At 36.7% G+C, this 23,273-nt stretch overlaps 1 protein-coding gene across 1 annotated transcript in view; it reads left to right on the top strand.

Moving 5' to 3' along the window:
* The window catches only part of TENM3 (teneurin transmembrane protein 3), a 2,451,411-nt gene that overhangs the window by 1,221,905 nt on the left and 1,206,233 nt on the right, over positions 1-23,273 (top strand). The gene's annotated exons all lie outside the window — the stretch shown is intronic.

The following is a 23,273-nucleotide window of genomic DNA, read 5'->3' as shown; positions in this document are numbered from 1 at the left end:
ACAAGATGGTATTCCAAAGTACCTTCAAAACCATCCACAAAGTTAAACAAGCACATTTAATAGGAACAATATAATATTGATCTTTGCTGTTATGAATATGATACTGTAATATAACTATTAAGCATTTTAAGCTTCACGTTTTAGCATATAGTATGTGTTTAATATAAAGAAAGTTTCTTGGGAGACAAACCATAAGAGACTCTTAATCTCACAAAACAAACTGAAGGTTGCTGGGGGTAGGGGGGTAGGGAGAGGGTGGTTGGGTTATGGACATTGGGGAGGATATGTGCTATGAAGTGTGTAAACCTGGTGATTCACAGACCTGTACCCCTGGGGCTAATAATACATTATATGTTGTTAAAAAAATAAAAAATTTAAAAAAATAAAGAAAGTAAAAAATAAAAAAAATTTTTTTAAAGTTTCTTTAAACCAAATATCTAGTTGAGCAGATTATTAATAATTCTGATAAAACGAATTTAATCATAGATTAAAAACCCTGTGTCATTTACTTAGAAATAGATCAAAAAGCAATAAAATATGCATATAAATGTCACTTTTATTAATAGTTGTTTCAAACTATGTTTTCAAAATTTAGTTTTTAGAAAATGTTTATATAAATTAGATTTTACACATTTTGACAATTTTTCATTTAAAGCCCAGTTCTTCATATTACAAAGTAATTCAAGTACTGTCTCCATGTTGTCTTTTTAATCAGATTACTATAATGTTATCTTATAAATTAATTGATTTGATTTTTATCAATTTATATATTAATTTTTGGAATTTTAGAAAATTCTGAGCAACTTTGCATGTAAACTTAGACCTTTACTACTTGAATCAGCAGCGATCTATTCATGTCAGATGTTTCAAAATTTTTACACATCTTGTGATCTTGGTGTTAATTTTCTAAGGTATTCTTAAGGTGTTCCTATGCATGAATCTATAAATGTGGGCAAACGCTTAATTAAGTTGGACAAATACCATCACAATTGGTACAAACAAGTTTTTAGCTATTATATAAGTTCTCCTACATAATTTGGTATCCAAAAGATTTAAGTGGGGAAAGGAACACAGTGTTTCTCATTAGTCAGTGACTGAACTTAGGTTGACAAACAAGGATTGGGGACATTTCGACTGTGTTCTCAGTTGGTCTTTGCCTCAACAGCCAGTGGAATTTTAGACCTACTCTCTTTGGAGGCAGATCATTCTTTTTTTTTTTAAAGATTTTATTTATTTATTTGACAGAGAGATCACAAGTAGGCAGAGAGGCAGGCAGAGAGAGAGGAAGAAGCAGGCTCCCTGCTGAGCAGAGAGCCCGATGTGGGGCTCAATCCCAGGACCCTGGGATCATGACCTGAGCCGAAGGCAGTGGCTTAACCCACTGAGCCACCCAGGCGCCCCAGAGGCAGATCATTTTGGTTGGATTTAAATATTCGTGTCTGGTTTTGGAGAATTTCCCACAGTCTGTATTAATGTCACATAGTATGTAATAATCTACTACTTTTATTTTTTAATATTTAAAATGTACCAAAATTGTTCCTTTAGATATTTTTAATCTGAGAACTAGTCTGTAAAACATGTCTTCTAATTAGTATGTTAGCCTTTCTATTTATCTCAGGCTCCCAACTTTTCTCTTTGCCTCTTTGTACATGACAAATAACTTGCTCTCCTCCTAGAAAGATAAAGGGTCAGAGTGAGATCCTTTAACTTGCTTCTCAGTTAATAATGTGCTGTTTCAAAATTACTGTGTTTTTAGCCCTTTTCATTTTCCTTCCTTCCTCGCTCTGCCTCTCTTTCTTCCTCTTTTCCTTCCTTCCTTCCTCCCTTTTCTTTCTTTCTTCCTTCTAGCCACCACAGGACCATTTGAATTTATATTTTAATTAAAATTCAATAAAATTCAGAATTTCCTTCCCCAGATGTACTAACCACATTTCACCTATCTGATAGTACATGAAGCCCAGTGGCTACCATGCTGCAAAGTGCAGATTTATAGAACATTTACATCATTGAAAAAATTCTGCCGGATAGGTTTTCTTTAAACCTGTCTGAACCTCTACTTCCTCTTCTATATTAAGTGATGGTAAAAACTGTCTCAGGAAATTGTTAGGTAGGTCATGTGAAAGCACATGCTTGAAAACTCATTGCCAACTAATATGTATGCAGTCATGTTTTTATTCTTTTCTCTGCCCCTTCTTAATCTGGAGCCTTTCCCATAATTATGGCTAATCCTTAATTGAGGAGCAGATAAGGAAAAAGACTATTGGGATTGTAGAACAGAATTGCTCTCCTGTTTTTTAAAATACTTTAATAGATACTTCATTGATAATTTCAACTATTTTTTAAAGGTTTTATTTATTTATTTGAGAGAGAGCGTGCATGTAGGGAGAGGAGCAGTGACGGAGGGAGAAGGAGAGGAAGAAGCTCTCAAGCAGACTCCACGCTGAGCACAGAGACCGAAGCGGGGGCTGGGGGGGAGCCTCAATCTCATGACCCTGAGATCACAATCTGAGTCCAAACCAAGAGTTGGATGCTTAATTGACGGAGCCAACCAGGTGCCCTATAATCTCACCTATTTTTATCATTTTACTTGCTTACTGTCCTCTAGCTCAAGGTGGTCGTCATTTTTCCCTGCTCCATTCATAAAATGTAGCTGAAAACTCTATAATAAATCACAGAGAATTGATTTTCTTTTTTCTTTTCCTTTTTTTTTTTTTTTTTTTTGGGCGGGGGTGGGGGGGCAGGCAGAGGGTAGAGGAGAGAGAATCTTAAGTAGGTTCTACATTCAGTGCAGACCCTGATGCAGGGCTCAATCTCACAGCCCTGAGATCTTGACCTGAGCTGAAATCAAGAGTCAGACGCTTAGCCTATTGAGCCACCAAGGTGCCCTGAGATCTTGATTTTTCTGAAGTACCTAAAATACTGTTTTGATAGTGCTTGTACTAAAAGTAAAGACATAGATACCACAGACTATGTAGCTATTAAGGTATTAATCTGCAAGCATTATGTGAATGACCGCTAAACATTTACTTGTAAGGCCAACTTCATTTCTCCATCTTTGCTTCCATTCTCACTTTCACCATGAATGAAGAAAAGGGATTAATGTTTCAACTTCTTAATCAACACAGAGAAGTCTAACCCAAAGAACCAAAGTCCAGCCAAAAAACCAACAAGAAAGTCATAACTATTTAACTTTCTATTAAGTCTGTGACTTGAAACTAGTTGAAGACTTTTACAGCTTGACAAGTGACTTCCAAAGTACTGAGGCTTGACTTGGAAATGCTGTCTTTCCACCATCATTATCTGGAATTCTCAGAACAGTATTAAGTAAGGAACCGGGAGGGAGGAGGAAACAAAGGAATGAAGGAAGGAAGACAGAAAGGAGGGAGGAAGAGGAGAGGGAAAGTACCTACAGATGTTTCCAAAAGCCTAAACAGGTCTTAGCCAGTTTCTGTCTGACCAGGATCAGTCCTAAATTGTCAGGACACACTAAGTGGTTACACTAAGTGGTTCTTCTACTCTCTTCAATCTCTTATTTCCACAGCTTTCTGAGTTAAGCTCTCAGGGTCAAGTACTCGGAGGGGAAGCCAAAAAATTCATGCAGTCCTTGCCATAAAAGAGCCCAGGAACCCAATGAGGCAAAAACAGCCTAAACTTAGCCTTCCAGGTGCTAAATATCCTATCTTGGGTAGCCGCTTCTTCGAGTAGAAAGCAAACATTGATTAAAGAACCTAATAGAATGTTTTGCCTTCATAATTGCAGAAGCTGTGGGAAAGAATACACATTTTCCAAATCGAACTTGGCTAAATGAGGGTCAGTAGCTTTAAGCTTTTTATAGTAGAAGTTCAGCCCTGCAGTAAGTGAATATTTTAACCACAGGAACACTGAAAATTCAATGATATTTTCATAATTGCAATACGGATAGTCAATATACACTGTAACCTGAAGTAGCTCACTTTGAAGAAAACTCGATTGCCAAGCTAAAAACATTGTACTACCTAATATTAATAAACCTAACTACTGAACTCTGAATATAATAAGGCAATTACCTCCAGGAAACATTAGTATTCATTATATCCAAAACATTAGTTTGTATAGACAGCTGCAGACACAATCCATGTAGCACAATTATAGCGCACCAGAGACGTCCCATAGAATGTTATTTGAAACTTTCTGCACATCTTTGTTATCTGTCTCGGTTACTTTCTCTTAATGTCTGGGTTGAATAAGAAAAAATTACTTTTAGCTGTCTATATGTGTAGATGAGATATAGATGAGGAAACATAAGTATTGAACTCAATAAAATGTTGTAATCTATAGATAGGAGTTCATGCACATTTTTGTTGCTTTTGTATTGCAAATAAGAAATCTTTTAGAGAAATAACATTGTAAAATAAATGTTAGACATTAAGGGAGCCTTTTACTTGCCACTAAAACTTAGAGTATCTTTTTCAATTATTTTATTTGAGTTTGGGCTATTAGTTACTTAGTTATGTATATTACTTTCAAAACATTACAAAATGGCTAAGAAAAAAAAAAGCCATTAGAAAGAATCTTCTAGAACACAACGTGCGTAACCTTAGAAAGAAAATTTTGGATGATGCTCAAAAAAGTCATAAATGCCACCTAAATTTTTCAAGTATGCATATTGCTTTTTAGAAACCCAGTGCTTCCCAGTTTAGAAAGTAACATGCAGAAATGACATCTCTCAAAAGTTCTAAATAATTGATGAAACCACAAAGCAACCCCAGATAAGTAAAGAACTATTTAAAGGGGAAATGAGATAGCAGAGCACATGGAATGAAGATAGTAACCAAAGACAACGACTTTATCAGAAAGATCAAAATTATACAGAGCTCCTCCGAACCACCTTGATGCTTTGAGCTAAGGTACTGTAGCCATGACTGGGCTCTCATGGAAATACCTTGCATTTTGCCAACTGAGGGATTCTAGAGCCCAGAACTTTTTGAAATTCATCTTATAGGCCTTCAGTCAAGCCAACAGCCCTGATGCAGGAAATAACTGGCCTTGAGAATTCAGACAAAGTCAAGTTTACTATCGAGGCTTTCAGGACGATGTCTATTCACTGTTTTTGTTCTTTGAAAGAGCATGTTTCTGCCAGACATATCTAATTGTGCTTAATTTAAATCAATTCTGCAATTATTTTTATTGGCTTTTAGTTAGCCATTGTCCTTTCAACTATCTCTTAAGCTCAGGAAGGAAAATCACTAGAACATCATGCACTGGGTTTAAAAATAAGATGCGAAAGGTGCGTTATCCATCATTCCTATTTCCATAGACAGCCAAACAAATTGATTGACATTTGTTTTTCATTTTGATTATGAAATACTGAGGCTGATTATAAATGATTTGGAAAATAGAGAAAGGTAAAAGTAAAATTTTTAAATCACTTCAATTCTAGCACCCAAGATAATAATTGTAAATACTTTGATAAATTTTTAAGAACCTTCCTTTAGGCATATGTGTATTTATTTAATTTGTTTATCTAATGTCATATTTTTCTTTATTTGATTTGCTTACCTAATGTCATATTTTGGCCATTTCTAAAGATACCAAGCATTCCTGAATATTCTATGAGGTATTTATTTAGGCAATATTAGACAATTAGTTCATCTCTAGTTTTTATTGGTCCGATTCTGCAAAAAGCATGTTATATATATACATTTTTATGCCAATTCAATTTTTACATTTTCTAATTGTGGTACAATTGGCATATCTCATTTGATTTGTTTCAGGTATAAAACAAAATGATTTGGTATTGTATATTTTACAAAATGTTCACCACAATTAGTCTGTCACCATATACAGATATGGATTCTTTTTTTTTTTTTTTTTGTGATGTGAAGTTTACAAATTTAGTCTCTTAGCAGCTTTCAAATATGCAAGATGGTATTATGAACTGTAGTCACCATACTGTTCATCACATCCCCAGGACTTATAACTGGAAATTTGTGCCTCTTGACCCCACTGATGTGCACATTCCCAAAGACTAACCTCTCGCAACCACCAATCTGTTCTCTGTATCTATGATCTTTTTTCTCTTTTTAAGATTTCACACATACGTGAGATCATGCAGTATTTGTCTTTGTCTGGCTTATTTCATTTAGCATAATGTCCTCAAGGTCCATCCACATTGTCACAACTGGCAAGATTTCATTCTTTCTTAGGAATAAATATTATTCATATTTTATTTACTTGCACATAAGAAATACAAATATAAATAATGTAAATTTATTAATTATATGTCTGTCTCACATTTTCTTCACCCTTTCATCCGCCAACGGACACGTAGGCTGCTTCTATATCTAGGCTATTATAAATAATGTCGCAGTGAACTGGGGATGGAGAGGAGGTGGCAGATATCCTTTCCAGCTAGTGTTAAATTCCCAGAAGCGGAATTGCTAGGTCATAGAGTAGTTTTATTTTTAATTTTTTCAGGAATTTCCACACTGGTTTCCATAGTTGCTTCCCCAATTTGCATTCCCACCAACAGTGAACAAGGGCTCCCTTTTCTCCACATCCTCACCAACACCTGTTACTTCTTGTCTTTTTGATAATAGCCATTCAACAGGTATAACCTGGTGTCCCATAGATTCCTTTAGAAAAATAAAAATAAAAAACTAACAGTATTAAATAGATCTTACCATTACTTAAAAATGCACAAATAGAGCCTGTATAGCCTTTTGGATTTTGTACGAGTTAGTAGAAGGGGGAAATACAACTCAACATATTCAAGTTGACCTTTTAACACCTTTCATTAAAGAATGAAAGTATCAACCCATTGAGCCCATCCTTCATCCTTGTTTTTACATGTAGCTCATTTTTTTTATATTTTTGAGCAGTTTTACATTGTATAGTACAATTTATTTATCCACTTTTATTAAAGAAGATATCAGCCAAAATCAGAGTCGGACTCTCAACTGGCTGAGGCACTCAGGAGCCCTTTATTTATCCATTTATCTGTTGTCAAACATTTTGGTTGTTTCCAGTTTTTGCCTATTGTGTTAAGGTACCAAGACCATCCTATACCAAGTCTGTGGACATATGTTTTAGATCTTGGAGTGGAATAGCTTGGTCATGTGATAAACGCACATTTAACTTTATAAGAAATTGTCAAACAATTTTCAAAAGTGATTGTCTCATTTTACATTTCCACTAAAGTGTGTGTGTGTGTGTGTGTATGTATACACCCCAAGGGTACTAGATAAGAAGTTAACACAGTCAGTGTTTTCAGATGGTTATTACCAGCTGAGAGAGTGTTACTATCTTTTACACTTTGAAACCTAGGCTAACTATACTGGAAAACTGTTAAGCCCTTTAAAATTAAAATTAAAATAAATTAAATAATAATAAATAAAAAATAAATAAAAATAAATAAGAAAATAAAATAAAAAGAAATGTATATATAAAATTATGTAATATACATATTACATAATTTTGTACAAAATTTTTGTAATTTTTTACAAAAAAATTTTACAAAATTTTGTACAAAATTATGTAATATATATAATACATAGTTATATATGTATTATATATTTTACATAATTTTATATATACATTTCTTTTTTATTTTATTTTCTTATTAAATATTAAATTTAATATATTTTATATATTAAATCTGGAATTATATGTATATAATATGTATTATATATAATTCCAGATTTAATATTTAATATTGGTTTGGCTTAAATGAAAGTGACTTCAAAATAATCTTTCCAATGAAGGATCGAGTTGGTTTAGGTAGAGTATTTTTCATCCAATAAGAATTTCACATGTCTCTGGTTGTCATAAGGAGAGCACTTGAAAGAAAGAGTCTGCATTCTAATAATTTTTCTTTGAATGTGTGGCTTTTTTTTTTTTTTTTTTTGAGAGAGAGAGAAAGAGCATAGGGGGGAGGAGGGGCAGAGATACAAGGAGAGAAAGACTCTTAGGCAGGCTCCATGCCCAGTGTAGAGCCTGACGTGGGGCTTGATCTCATGACCCTGAGATCATGACCCGAGGCAAAATCTAGAGTCAGACGCTGACAGAACCACCCAGGCACCCCCACTGTGTGGCATTTGATTAAATGGCATCACTTTTCAGGATTCTGTGTCCCCATTGCTAAACAATGATGAGGGTCCACCATTTAACCTCTCTGACCTTCTGTTGTGCTTGTAAGATGAGAACATCCTAAGTTTGTCTCCAGTCCATACTGAATTTATTATTTCTAACTGACTCCTCATTATTTCTTTACAGAAACAATAGAGATTCAACTAAAGACAACTTGGTAGTCAATTCATACCCCAAGTTAAAAAAAAAAAAGTGTGGGTGCCTGCCTGGCTCAGTGGTTAAGCCTCTGCCTTTGGCTCAGGTCATGATCCCAGTGTCCTGGGATCAAGCCCCGCATCAGGTTCTAAGCTCAGAAGGGAGCCTGCTTCCTCCTCTCTCTCTCTTTCTCTGCCTCTCTGTCTACTTGTGATCTCTGTCTATCAAACAAATAAAAATAAATTTTGAAAAAAGTACAAATGAATGACGGAGTTGAATAATTTTACATTTTTGGTTGCCAAGTTGACAGGGTGAGACAGAAATCATGGCATAAACTTCTCAACAATTCTTCTATTAGGTTTACTATTTTTTCCCAGCAAACTTAAAGCTGTTTTACCTTCTTTCAGTTACTTGGAACTTGTAAGGAGAAGGTGCATGCTGAAATCTGGGCAGTCAAACATACACCGAAATGAATCTTCTATGATGTTTGATTTCTGCTATTGTTCAGTTCTTCTGGGTCTTAGAACAGAGATATGAATAATCTTCTGTATAAATTTGCTGATGGATTTTATAGTAGCTCCCATGTCTTCCTTTACTTTTCTAGAAAATGTCTACATTTCACTTTGGACTTTGAGGACATTATAAACATAATGTGCAGCTACAAAGACACACATAACATAATAACCTATCTCACCACCGTTAAATTAGGAAGTAAATACTAACAGTTTAGAAAAGTAGACTAATGACACATTTGCTTAAAAATACTTGAAGATTAAAAAGGGTCTCTTACAAATGATATAAACCAGAAGATAAATGTCTTGTTTTGTGCATTTTCTGTGTGTATTTTCTTATATGTATTCAGAAAATCACCTGTTCTGTGTGTTAGGTTTTCTAATTATAAATAGGCTTATCACACTTAGTAAATAGAGGTACAGTAATGGTTAAAATGAGATGGTATCATTATAGTATCTTACAAAGCATTTGGAGTCATTGTGGGAACTAGTACTTAACATCTAGAGCCCATGCATTATCGTTTGAGCATCTGATGCAGGAATTCACTCTCAAAGGGCACCTTCATGTTGTCTTATCTGAGGTCAAAATACTTCTAGGAAGAAAGAATTCACAGTATTCTGAGGTATAGCTATTTAATCTTAAAATAGCATGCATTAAGCATTTACTGTATATCCTCAAAGGGATGCAAACAAATTTTAAAGTCTTAATAGTATTTTCAAGTTTCTTACCTTCTGTCTGAGGAGACAAGGTTGACATCCATGAAGGAGGTAAAAGACATGAGTAAGTAGATGTAACCAGGTCTAGGTCTGGGGAAATACTAAACATAGAGGGAATTTAAAAGAGAAAGAGAGGACCCATGTGGATCAGTCAGGAGTTCTGTAATGGTTGTGGGCTTGTAGCAAGCTTTAATGAAGCCTTTTCCTACTGAAAGGAAATTCAGAGAGACAGAATTAATAAAGGTGTTTTTCTTTGTTTTGGGTTTTTTGTTGTTGTTGTTTTGTCTGTTTTTGTTTTGTTTTGTTTTTAATTTTTACTTGAGAGAGAGAGAGAGCACAAGTAGCCAGAGAAGCAGGCAGAGGGAGAGGCTCTCCAGGGAACAAGGAGCTCAATTCAGGGCTCGATCCCAGGACCCTGGGATCATGACCTGAGCTGAAGGCAGATGCTTAACCGACTGAGCCACCCAGGTGCCCTGAGGCAGAATTAATAAAGTAAATACAGTAGGAAATATCAAGAATACTGATTATGTCAGCAAGAAGATAAAAACCAAGTTGCATAGTTAGAATGGGGCCAAACTGAGAATCTGGAATGTACATATATTGGAGTGTACTTTCAACCATACAGAGTCCTTCAACCAATGGAAATTTCCAGTCAAATGGAACTTCTTTGGGCTTAATGACACCAAGAAAATTTGTTGAAAAAGTCTATCACAAAGCATAACCTTTATTTGTTCTGGGCAACATTCTTCAGAATATCCGTATGAGTGAATATTGCCTATTTTCCATAGTGGGTATGAACACTCATCTTTCAAACAACCCCCCCATACACACAAAAGATAGCAAACAATGCTGTGTTATAATTCATTTTTATACATACAGTTGATTGCTTTTTATTAAATGAAACATATTCACAGTTAGCCATTCCAACAAGATTTTATCTAAAATAATGCTTATTGGGTAAAGTAGTGATAAGTCTAATAAACAAGAACCTCTTTTCTGGATTGTATTAACGTTCCCAACTTCACTATGGTCAGTTTATTTGACATTCAAGAGGAACATAAGGTGGCTAGATATCTGGTGTAAAAGAAGAAAGAAATCAAGGTGCTTTTTTTCTTCCTATACACACACACATGCACACACACACACACACACGTGTGTGTTTGTGTATATATATATATATATATATATACATACACAAACATACATACACACATATAGAAATATATGTATATATATATGAAAATATATGTATATCTGAATGCACATATATTTCATATACATATGAAGATATGTGTATGTGTATACACACACACACACACACACACACACACATATATTGGTAACTAACTGGAGATAGAGCCAAACAACCCCAATTAATTCAGCACTCTTTGGCACAATTGGCACTCCCTGCTGAGAGGAGACCCAGATCTGAGCTAAGCAAAAGACCTGAATTGGCTCTTCATAGTTAGAAAGATGTGCCTCCCCAGATGAGTATTACCGACAGCACCTGCACTGCATTCTGGGAACACCTAACACTGCAAGTTACTGGTATCCTACTCAGCTAGCCCATAAAGAAAGACCAATGTGCAGCCTTTTCCCCCAATTTAAGAAGAATCTCGTCATCACAGATCTGAGATTTGTGTATATGTTTGTGTGTGCATGCATGTTTATGTATGGGGTTTATAAGCTAAGTTGCTGGGTTTGGTAAAAATAATTCCATAAATCTTTAACTTTGCTTTTATGTGGGAATGTACACACTCTTAATATTTGTAGCGAAGAGCATGCTTTTCCAAAAATCTATTGTTTGCCTTCGTATCTCTTAAGGCCTTCTTTTTTCCCTAACTCTTGACAATTCAGTGTCAATTATTTTGGAAGCAAATATACAAGGAATTAAAAAAAAATCAATCTGACTTTTATTCAAGAAAAGTCCTTTTTTCTTTTTTATTTATTTTTTTAGAAAAACAAATTTCTTAATAAGAAGCTAAGGAATCAGTAAGTCTGGATCATATTTCATGAGAAGGTAGACAGCTCATTTTATTCTTACTATCCTGTTGAAACAATAATTTGCTGGCATTTATAATAAAAATTTGATTTTCATTAGAATCAGAATCTAATAGATTGTTCTTTGGTCAAGAAGTCAACAGATTTTAAAGCTCTTCATCTTTGTGTTGTTAGAAATGAGCATTTCATTAGCACTGACTTTTTTTTTAAGTAATTGTTAAGTAATTTAAGTAATTTGTAAGTAATTTAAGAAGTTTTTAGACAAAGAAGTTTTTGGATAAATAGGTAGTGTGTGTGTGTGTTTAATACAGACAATTTTTCTTCAAGTTAATTTTGCTAATGCTTCATGCTTTAATTATCTTAAGAATTATTGTATATCTGAGAAGTACTAGAGTTTTACCTGGCATTATTTTCAGTACTATAAAATGAAGTGTTCCCTTTTCCAATTCCTACAACTGTTGGATTGTATTCTTCCTCCACTTTTCCATAGCCCTCCAGGCAACAGATGTTATTAAACCACAGACAGTCACCAGGGAGAGCCCTGAGCATGTGGGAAATTAGGGTTCCTAAGTAGAGAGAAGTTGGTAAATCTATAAAAGTGTGGATAATCTCTCTCTTGGGCCATCTCTCTACTTTAAATTATCCCTGTTAACCAAAATAAACTTAAGGAATCATTCCACGGTTAATGCGCTTTGATATATTTTGCTCAATTGTGGTCAGGAGGTCTGTCTTACATTTCTATAACAAATGTTTTCTCTTGGTACTCAATGCTATTGATTTTGTGGGCAAAAAGACGTGATCAATGAAGTGACAGTTGCAGCCTATAAATGATTGGGGCGGGAGATATAGTAATGACGGGCTAACCTCCAAAGGCTTAGCTTTGAGATGCTTATCTGGACCTCTTGCCTTCTCAAAATTGGGAGGGAATCCTGGGAGAGCTACTTTTTGCAAGGATTCTGTTGATACATACTTCATGTCAGGTCAAAAGTACCATAAGAGCATCTTTTCCACTGTATTTTAGCCGAGGGGCTATAAACTCTTAAAGGGCACCATTTTAAAAAAAAAACAAAAACCCAACAATAACAACTTATATTCGTTATATAATGGAGAGAGGTGACACCGACAGTTCTTAATGTCAAGTCCTGCGAAAGAATCAAGTTACATTTCTAACTCATTTTCAAGCATAAATGTGGCCATCCAAAAATTAAATCTTCTCTAGTATAGAAACATTAGCTGAGAAGTATATTTTGCCTGTATTTGCATTGGTAGAAAAGGTTTTACAATGTTCATCTTATGTTCATCTAATTCATGATGTATTTACGTTGATAGAATTCTCTTTTGTTTTAGTTTTTATTTATTTGCTTGAGAAAGAACAAGAACAGGGGGGAGGGGCAGAAGGAGAGGGAGAAGCTGACTCCCTGCTGAGCTAGGAGCTCTATGCATGGCTCCGTTTCAGGACCCTGGGGTCTTGACCTGCGCCAAAGACAGATGCTTAACCAACTGAACCATCAGGGCTCATCAGGGCATCCCTCACTGAGAGAATTCTTAAAACTGTTTCATTCATAGAGCAGATACTGGAATGCTACCATGTTAAGTAGGTACCCTGCTAGGTACCAAGGATTAAACAGCAGCAATTTATATATAATCATTTGCTGTAAGATACCCCATAGTTTATTTGTCCATACACAAGACATTGTGATATGTTCATTAAACAAGTTTAATCCATACAAGAAAGTGGGAGAACAATTTTATGTCAGTGAAGAAGGCCATTTGGAAAGGTTCTTGAGCAAGTACTGGCTGAGATACTAGCATGAATATTTGAATAGACTCATGTGAGACAGACAAAGGGTAAAGACACTACCTATGCTGAAGCCCAGAGAAGAGAAGTTGCTTGGTGGTTTTGCCATACGGAGCTTACTCACCCTCGATCATACAGGGTGGTTCGAGAAAGGGAAAAAGGAGAGAGAAATTTGGCTAAAACTGGGCCCAAGTACACTCATGAATGGTATCCAACGTGCTGCTAAGAAACTCCACCATACCTGCAGGCACAGTCATCAGGAAAGGGTTTTAGGCAAAGGAGAAAGACAGCTAGACCGGTGACCATCGCTGAGCTGGTCTGGGTGTACTTTGAACCACAGAAGCCCTGATGACCTTCTACTGTATATGTGGCTCAGTTGCTTAAGCGGCTGCCTTCAGCTCAGGTCATGATCCCAGAGTATATACCCCCAAATGTTCTTGGGATAGGTGCCCCTCTAAGGGAACTGAACCAGTAATAATCTCCCTTCCAATGATATGTTTGCATTTCTTTGGAAAATCTGAGCAATTTGACAAGTTACATAAATGCCTCCTACATGTGCCCATTGATTAAAAAATGCTTTCATGAAGAAGTTTGTATATTTCCTCACACTAATCTTGTTATACTTGTCTTAAAAGCAGTAGATATCTATGCGGCACCTGGGTGGCTCTTTTGGTTATACATCTGCCTTCAGCTCAGGTCAGGATCCCGGGGTCCTCAGCGGGGAGCCTGCTTCTCCCCCTCCGTCTCCCCATCCGTCTCCCCATCCACCCTGTTCATACTCTATCCTGTGCCATCTCTCTCTCTCACAAATAAACGAATAAAATCTTTAAAAAGTAAAACAAAAATAGAAATAGTAGACATTTACAATTTATGAGATGGTTCTCTCACGACATGAAAACAGAGTAACTAGAAGTTTGTTATCAAAATACATGGAACGCACTAGGAAGTTAGGCTTCTCCTAGACAAATGTATGAATGTAATACGTGGCATCTGTCTTATAGCATGACAAGGCAAAGCAGGAAAGATGGCCTTTTAAAACCTATTTATTGGGACACCTGGGTGGCTCAGTTGCTTAAGTGGCTGCCTTCGGCTCAGGTCATGATCCCAGAGTCCTGGGATCAAGCTCCACATCGGGCTCCTTGCTCAGCGAGGAGCCTGCTTCTCCCTCTACCTCTGCCTGCCTCTCTGTCTGCCTGTGCTCGCTCATTCTCTCTCTGTCTCTGACAAATAAATAAATAAAATCTTAAAAATAAATAAATAAAACCTATTTATTTAAAATTAGAAAACATGTCTTTGGATATGTGCCTAATACATGGGCATTTCTCATTAATAAGATTTAGGAGTATATTTTCAAAGCAGACTATTGATTAACAGCAACAACAAAACCAACCTCCATTTATGAGCTGTGTGTCTGATATCCTATCTTTTCAAGATTAAGGATTTTTTGAGTATTATTTAGATATTTCATTGATATGAAAACTGAACACTTGAGACTCCAGGCAGCAGAATGCCTTAGGCAACCAAGCATATCAAAATATAGTGCACAGAGAGACTTTTACTATTCCTGCTATTTAAAGACCTATTTTCATGAGCTTATTAGCTACTAGTGATCCCGAAGGAGAAATACAATTAAAACTTAATCATACCAAAAGCTGGGATTCTTCTGATTCAGCGAACTTGTAATCTATTATATTTAGTAGTTTACTTGTAAATGTCTGAACACTGAGAATGAGAATCATATAAATGGTCTTCATTGTGTAGTGGTATAGCTTCTTTGAACTCCCATCACAGAATTCGCCTTTTCGGTGCATACTTCCCACTATCCGGCCCCCTCCCCACTTCTTTACACTTTTCTGGATTTCTAAATTGTGGCATCTCTCTTTCCTTTTGTGAAAGCAGAATAGCTTCGATTCCCTTTACCTATCATATTATACCATTCCCTAGGTCTCAGATATGAAATCAAATCCTTATAAAATAGATGATGCTGAAGAATTTGAGCCCACATTAGCAAGTCAAGTAAAGAGTTTAGAGATATGGAAAAACCACGCTCCGATGATCCTGTGTTTGCTCCGGAGCTGGAGGTGAACAGGGAGATTTTATTACTCAGAGGACCCAGATGACTACACTGTTTCTTCTGCAAATATTGATTCTCATGTAGGTCCCTGCCGGTACCTCCCGACCCTCACCACTGCCTTTTGTTATGGGTTAGTCTGAGCTGTTTTAAAGCCACGTAAAATGGGAAGAAGCCACGTAAAATGGGATGAAGAGAGGGGATTGGCTTTGTGTTCCGCAGAGAAGAAGTGGCTTCCCCTGTTTTTATTCAGGGGCTGTTCTGCGCTGTTGCTGCGGAAGGAAGTCTGCTCAGGGTATATCGAGCCTGACAGGAGACCTTGGGCAACCAGAAGTTCTGCTGGTCTGGTAGCCACTTTCCCAGTTCACTTCAGTGTGTTGTTCGAAAGGGGGTGTTGACAAGTCAGCTTTGCTGGCAGCTGGTGTCACGGAACTGGTCACTTGATCCAGTAGAGACTCAAGGCCTTCACAAAGGGAAGGAAACTGTGCGTGGTCTCCATGGCATTTGGGGACAAAACCTGATCCTCTCAAGGGTACTGCTCATTTTGTACCTTTTCTACTTCGAGTTTGCTGGTTTTACCAAACGGACTATCTTAAGATTAAGCTGGCTTGTGTTTTAACATTGATTTGAATTATAATTATGTTTGTGTTTACTCTTATCTTTCTTTCGAGTAAAAGAACAAGGAACACTGGAACAGAGGGTTCTCTCAACCAACTGAAGATTCAGTCTCATAATTTCGAATAAATTAAATGAAGAGAAAAGACCAAGGTCTATAGCTGTAAAAGATTATATGTGCCACATTACTGATAGCTAAAGGAACTCATTAGGACTTGTTTTCTGGGTCTACCAGTAGTTCTCTTGGAGAGTGAGGAGAAACCTCGCACCATTGAGTCTCTGGGACTCTCTTGCTTTTCTCTCCCTCCTTCTAATTTCTACTTTTCCCTCTTGGCTTCATCTTTATTCTTGTCCTCACATTATGCCTCTTCTGTCTTGTGATTTAATGTTTGGAAAGTTATAAAATATATATATATTATATATTTTTATTTATTTTGAGTGAGTGGCAACAAAATTTCCCAACAGTACTGAAGAGCTCTAATCTCTCCTTCTTGTACAAGAGAACTAGTAATTTCCCACAGAGGCACCAATCTCTTGTCTGGTTATAGAGCCCTGATACTCTCTACCATCCACTTTAGGCAAATTGGTTCTGAAAGTGACACAACTGTGCGTCAATATAACCTAAGTGTTTAAAGATCAAACTTGCACAAGAGGAAAAAAATCTCCATTCATCCCATGCATGTTGATTACTTATCTACTGTGTGTTTGATGCCCTTCTTGGAACTTGGGAGAGTCTTATGAACAAAACAAGCAAAGCTATATGCCATTATGGGGCTGACCTTTCTGGCAATATATAATAAGCCATATATCTGTAAATATCTATGTATATACATATATATGTTTGTATATGCAGTATATTATAGATTATTATATATACATAAGCTATATTATGCTGTGAAATATAATTCTGTGGTAATGTGGTAATGTGGTACATGCATGTAATGTATTCCAACTTCTCTTCTTAATTAATGATCGGGGAAACAATAGTGAAGACTGGCATGTATCTCTTCAATGATAATTGCAGAGTGCTTATCAATGACCCGGCGGAGCTCTAAGCACCATACCCTGCTTAAATTCATTGATTGCTTGAAATAACTTCTCAAGTCATGTGCATTTTTCAGGTGAAGGATTTATAAGTAAAGCATTGATGATACCCTACTTATCCTTGATGATTTGATTATAGAAAAGACTATTTCTCTAATCTAAAAGGAAATTAATAGTATTTTCCTCACTTATATATTAAGGATCAAGTAACTTCCTTATTCAAATGGCCCAGCTTATGGTCTGAGCCATGATTGTTTTCTCTAAACTTTGCTATTAAAATCCTTTTACCACTTTCTGGAATATTCAGGTTACATGATGGAATTACACTTTTTTTCCACCCCTTTGTTGCATTTATCCCAACATATCCAATTTATCATGCATGTAATGTATTCCAACTTCTCTTCTTAATTAATGATCGGGGAAGCAATATCTCAATTTATATGAAATATAAAATAAGAGAAAATATTCACACATTTCCTTTATTCCCGGTACGGCTCTAAATCTTTTACATATACTCACTCATTTTAACCTTTTTCATAAGACTAAGTATTAGGGGCCCCCTTTTGTAGACAAAGAAACTGAGGCACAGAAGAGTCGGAGCACTTGGCCACACCCTTGTGTTCTGAATGCGGCTTCCAGTGGAGACATTTGGATCCAGAGTCCGTGCTGCGAGGTACTGCCATGCACCTGCTTGCCTTTATTTCTACCACTAAAAATAAGAGCATTTTATAAAAGTAAGTTTCATTATGGTGCAGATGTGAAGGTCTGTGCCATGGTTTGTGGTTTTGTGGTTTTCATGTATCTAAACAACACCGAGGCCAAGGGCAATATCAAACTCTGAAAGACCACTCGCTCTTTATCTAGCTCACTCTTTCTGCCAGTCCAGAACACCCACTGCTCAGCGTCTCTGTCCAGTACCACATTTTTAGCCGCATCTCAAGAAGTGCCTTAGAACCCCACAAGTTTAAAAGGGTCACGGTCATGCAAACATGCTCATTAGCAACCTTTCAGCTCTGAGGCCTCCAGACCTAAGGATACATTATAAACTGACTTGGGCACCTGTGTGTGTATTTGTGCGTGTTTTGTTTTGTTTTTTCATAAATTGAAAATCTGCTGTCTAAATCATATTCTTGGTAGAAACGTTGATCTCAGGTTATTATTTGTGACATACTCTAGATTTGAAAATTATACCAAACTGCTCCTGGAAAGAAAGATAATTAAAAAGGCTTGGAAAACCTTTTAAATTTTAGTAACTGTAATCAGGGAAACGTCTCTAGCTGCGCTTTTTTTTTTTTTCTTACAAGCTGTTTACAAAGGAATTGTACTGGGACCCACCTCATTCAAATTTGTTTTATTTTAGATTTGTTTTTTCTTCTTTTAATCCTATTGAAACAGAATCTTTTCTCTACGAGTGGAGGAAAATCTAACATAAGGCTTTTACAGATATAACTGATTTCCTATGTATCTCATTCTGGCCTTCAGGTGTTTAAAAAGGACATAAATATTGAAGATGTCCAAGTGCCTGTTTAGACAGCACTATCAGAAACTTACTCTCAGCGGGCACTTCCTGCACTGTATCCCATGTTGGACAAATTTTTGTACTTCAGCCTTGCTGGTAGTCTTAAAGGGCAGGGGAAGAGGCTGGTGCTTTTCTCTTTGCCTTATCTTAACCAAGAAGCATAGGAGGTAGGTGATAATATCGGACATATTATTATTAATCACTGCAAATATTTTGAAAGATTATTTAATCTAAAAGTATCAACATTGTCTAAAAACAAATTATTGTAAAAAACAGTTGATATTTTCAGCTTCTCGTCATTTTTTTTTTCTTTTAGAATCTTTGCTTACAGGTTAGGATGTGTCAGTGGGACAATAACCAGCAGAGTTTTCTTATAATCTCAATGGTCTTTACTTATCCTTCCTGCTCCTCAGTGCTTTTCACTGACCTTGACATCAGATTGAACTAAGGATAGGGTGCTTAGTGGCAATGGGCATAAGAGCTCACATATGTTGAACGCTTAGTATGCGCCAAGCTCTATGTTATGTAGTTCATTAATGGGACCTCAGTTAATACGCTCAATAGTGATATGAAGGGGCTACTATTAATATTCTCATTTTACACGTGGAAAATGAGGTCTGGAGGTAATTTGCTCAGGGTCACATGGTAAATGTTACCCCCAAAGACAGTCCTGAAGTACTGGACTCCAGAAGCCAAGACTTAACCTCTGTGCTATTTGGATTAAATGTCTTTAAAGTTACCCATAAGGCTTTGCACATTGAGGTTTCTTCTGTAGTACCACTTCATATAATAATACCTGAGACATCTCTCAGTTGTTTTTCCACAAAACATAAAATAAAGGGACCAGCATACTTTTTATTCAGTTGGGGAAAATAATGTTCACCAGATCATAGGTGCTTCTGTGAAGTAATTAGAGGTCTTTGATAGAGTAGGTAGTAAGCTACTTTTATTTATTTTTATTTTTTAATTTTTGTATTTATTTTTTACCTCTGCTTCAGTATGAGCTGAACTATGGTAGACAAGAGCCTACCTGAGAATAACACCCTAAACTGAGCAATGAATTAACATAAACCAGATTTATTTTCTGATTGATTGTAAGGAGTGGGAGGGAGTATTAATTTCCTAGAGCCATGACTAATTACTGCACGTTTAGTACCTTAAAACAACAGAAATTCATTCTCTCATGATCCTGGAGACTAGAAGTCTAGAATCAAGGTGTTGGCAGGGCTGTACTCCCTCTTAGTGCTCTAAGAGAGAACCTTCCCTTGGCTCATCTGGTTTCAGTGGTTCCAAGAATTCCTTGGCTTATGGTCATACAACCTCAGTCTCTCCATTTCACAGGGACTTCTCCTCCATGTGTTTCTTCTTGGTGTGTTTTATAAAGACATTTGTCCATGAATTCAGGACATACTCCAATCATCCAGGATATTCTCTTGAGATCCTTAAATTACTTGCACCTACAAACCCTTTTCCAAATCAAATCTCAAACACAAATTCTCAGGGTTAGAAGCTAGACCTATCTTTTGGAGGGACTACGATGTAACCAACCACAGTGGGAAATGAATTATGAAATGGTCCTTAAATTCCTAACCTGTGGATCAGAAGTTAGATAGGGCTATTAACTGAAGTAAAGAATACAGAAAGGGAGACGTGTGAAGGGAAAAAAGAAAGGAAGTGATGTATTTTATTATAGATCAATTGAGGTTGAGATGCTAGTATTTGTGCCGAGAAGTGAATTCACATTTTTGTTTTGGAGCTCAAGCAAGAGATCAGGACTAAAAATACTGGTTTTTGAAGACTCCTCAGCATATACGAGGTGAAGCCATAGGAGTATTTCAGTTTGGCTAAAGGGAGACTATAAATAACCACACTGGGAAGAGAAAGAAGTCAGAAAGAATACTATAGGGCTTGCTTTCCTTCCATTTGGCATATAGGTAGAAGAAGAGCTATCAAGAGAGACTGAAAAGGACTGTGGCCTTTGTGGCAGTCAATATATTGTGTTACGTACATGAAAGGTATAGGAGAGGAATGTAGGAAATCCAACAAAGGAAAGTGGATGCAAGAAGATGCCAAATATAAATTACCTATGTCATATTCGTACTAGAAATCGGGTCTGTATCTTGCTAATAAGAAGAATCACGGCAACATTTCCCTATGAGTGATAACTTATCAGAATAATGTATGGAATCCATACCTTTTCATTTCTCTCTAGCCCTTTGTTTGGTTCCAAGTATGTGGACAATAAGAATCTAGTGTAATTTTACCATACCGCACACTGACCAGTATGATAAATAACTGTGCTTGTCACTGTTAGACCTGACCTCTGGTCCCGGCAGACCAGAAGGTTCTGAGTGACTGATTTCCCTCTCCCTGTGCGCACATGAGGATAGTTAGTGATTCTGTCTATTAGACTAAGCAAGTAAACAAGCTTGGTCCTCTGGGCCACAAGGATGACAGTGGTGGTAGGCTCAAGTTGTTTTCCTGTCATTGTGTCGGCTTTTGTTTTCCATCTATTGTGTAGTTTTGATGAAAACACAAACTTTGAATTTATATCTTAAAAAGAGTACTTGTCTATATGAACCTGGCACCTAAACCTCATACTGGTAGCATTTCTCAAATGCGTTTCATCATTACCCCACATAAAAAGCTTTTTGGACTTACTTTTCTGATCGCCACCTGTCTGTTAGATTTTAATGCCCCAGATGTATTGTATATGTATCTGTGTGCTGTGACCTTTGTAGGAATGAAGCTAATGGTAATATATAAGGGTTTTTGCAGCCCTTCCCCTACTCTCAAACTTTTTTTTTTTTTTTTTTTTTTTTTTTTTTTGCCTCCTGGGGGCCATATCCTCGTGTTGAAAGGAAGTGGATCTGGGCCTTTGCATCAAAGTTCTTTTTAGCACCTCCAGTAGTAACTTGAGCATCTAGTACATGAAGGCAAGCACTTTACTTCAAATTGGTGGTCATTTTATGTCCAGGACAAAACATACTTTACTTGCTTTCCCCCACTGGAGATTTAGGTGTCATTATTAATAAAGCTAATGAAAATTTAGCTGTATAGCTACTTATTGCTAAAGTTAAATTTTTATCACTATTACTTGGGATTTAAATTTAATCAAGTGTCACACCATAGTGGGTGCCTCCATAAAGTCCGAATCTTGACTCAATGAACTGCTCGTGAATGACCTATGGAAAAGTCATCTGCTCTACTTAGTCGCATAGAAAGGAAATTCAAAAGCATTCCCACCTGGTATTAATCTTTACTTTTAAAGCTGTAATACTTGAAACTGGTTTTAGTCTATATTGTCAGTACAGATATAGTCTTAATGTACTGATTTCTACCTCATAAACTTGCTTCTTCAAAAGGATTCAGTAATTGGAAACTACTTTTTTTTTTTTTTTTTTTTTTTTTTTTTGGTGGCTGTTTAGGCCAAAATCTTTGGCCTTAGCCTTGTCACTTGTCACCTCCAATTCAGTCTACACAGCCTATTGGTCAGCAATCCCTATCAACTCTGCCCTGAACAGGAAACCCAAATCCAATCACTTCTCACCACCCTCGCCATAGCCTGAATCACAGTTGTCTCCCACCTCAATTATCCCAAAGTCCTCCCCACGGTACCCTTAGTTCCACCCTTGCCCTCTACATTCTGCTCTCAGGAACAGCCAGAGGATCTGTTAAAATAGAATTCAGATCACATCACTCTTCTGCTCACTACCCACCGCTAATTTCCATCCCCTTGAGTGGACAAGTCCTGCGCCCTCTCTGCCCCTGCCCCAGGCCCTGAGGCCACGGTGATGTGATTGCTGTTGTAGCTTCCACTTCTTTCCTTTGCTCACTGGGCTCTGGCCACGCTGGTCTGGTCGCAGTTTCTTGAACAGTCTAGAACATTCCCACCTCAGGGCTTCGCATTGTTCCCTTCACCCAGAACATTCTTTGCTCATAGGTTCTCATGGTTGGTCCCCACTTTCTTCTTCTCCCAGTTCAAGTTCGTGACCATTAGTGAGGTTTTCGCCAGCCACCACGTTTTGAATAGCCAAGATCGATAAACAAAATCCTTTGGGCAGCTTCTTGTCCCTTTTACACTGCCTCATTTTTTTTTCTCAGAATTTGCATCAAAATCATTTTCAGTATGTAGGAAAGATGTGTCTGCCTCCACTGATCATTAAAGTCCCCATGGGGCAGAAATCTTACCTCCGAGCTTATGGCTGAGTGTCTGATGCCCAGAAGACAAGAGGTGCTCAAAGTATTTTTTTATTGTAAACTTTCAAAAATGTCCCCATGTATTATTTAAAGATCTTAATATTTAGATTACATCATGTATTATCTATTTAATGGCACCAGTTCAATATTTTTTTAGGGAACTTCAAAATCACTCTGTCGTGTTGCTTCCAGGGCTGTCCCTCCCTCCTCCGACACAGTCGCTTTCACTCAAACCCAAAAAGCTATTTGCCAACAACTTGTTTTCCAGCAGGTGTTTTAGGGTCAGAGGATATAAAAGTGAAGAAAACAGGCTAGGTCCTTGCTCTATAGCTTTTTGTTTTGTTTTCTTTTGTCCCACACATTTTCTTGAGGCTTAGTTAGTTGAGCAAGCGTCCAAGTATGTATATCTAGTTATTTCATAAAGACTAATATCCCTGGATAAATTTATATAATTCTCTTATTAATTATTATGTATCAATTGACTTTAACAATGATTTTATCTTATAATAATGAACCTATATTTTTACTTAATAG

The sequence above is a fragment of the Mustela nivalis genome, assembly GCF_964662115.1.
Source record: "Mustela nivalis genome assembly, chromosome: 20".
NCBI lineage: Eukaryota > Metazoa > Chordata > Mammalia > Carnivora > Mustelidae > Mustela > Mustela nivalis.
Note: the sequence above shows the minus strand (reverse complement) of the source record. Positions and strands in the feature narration are given on the sequence as shown.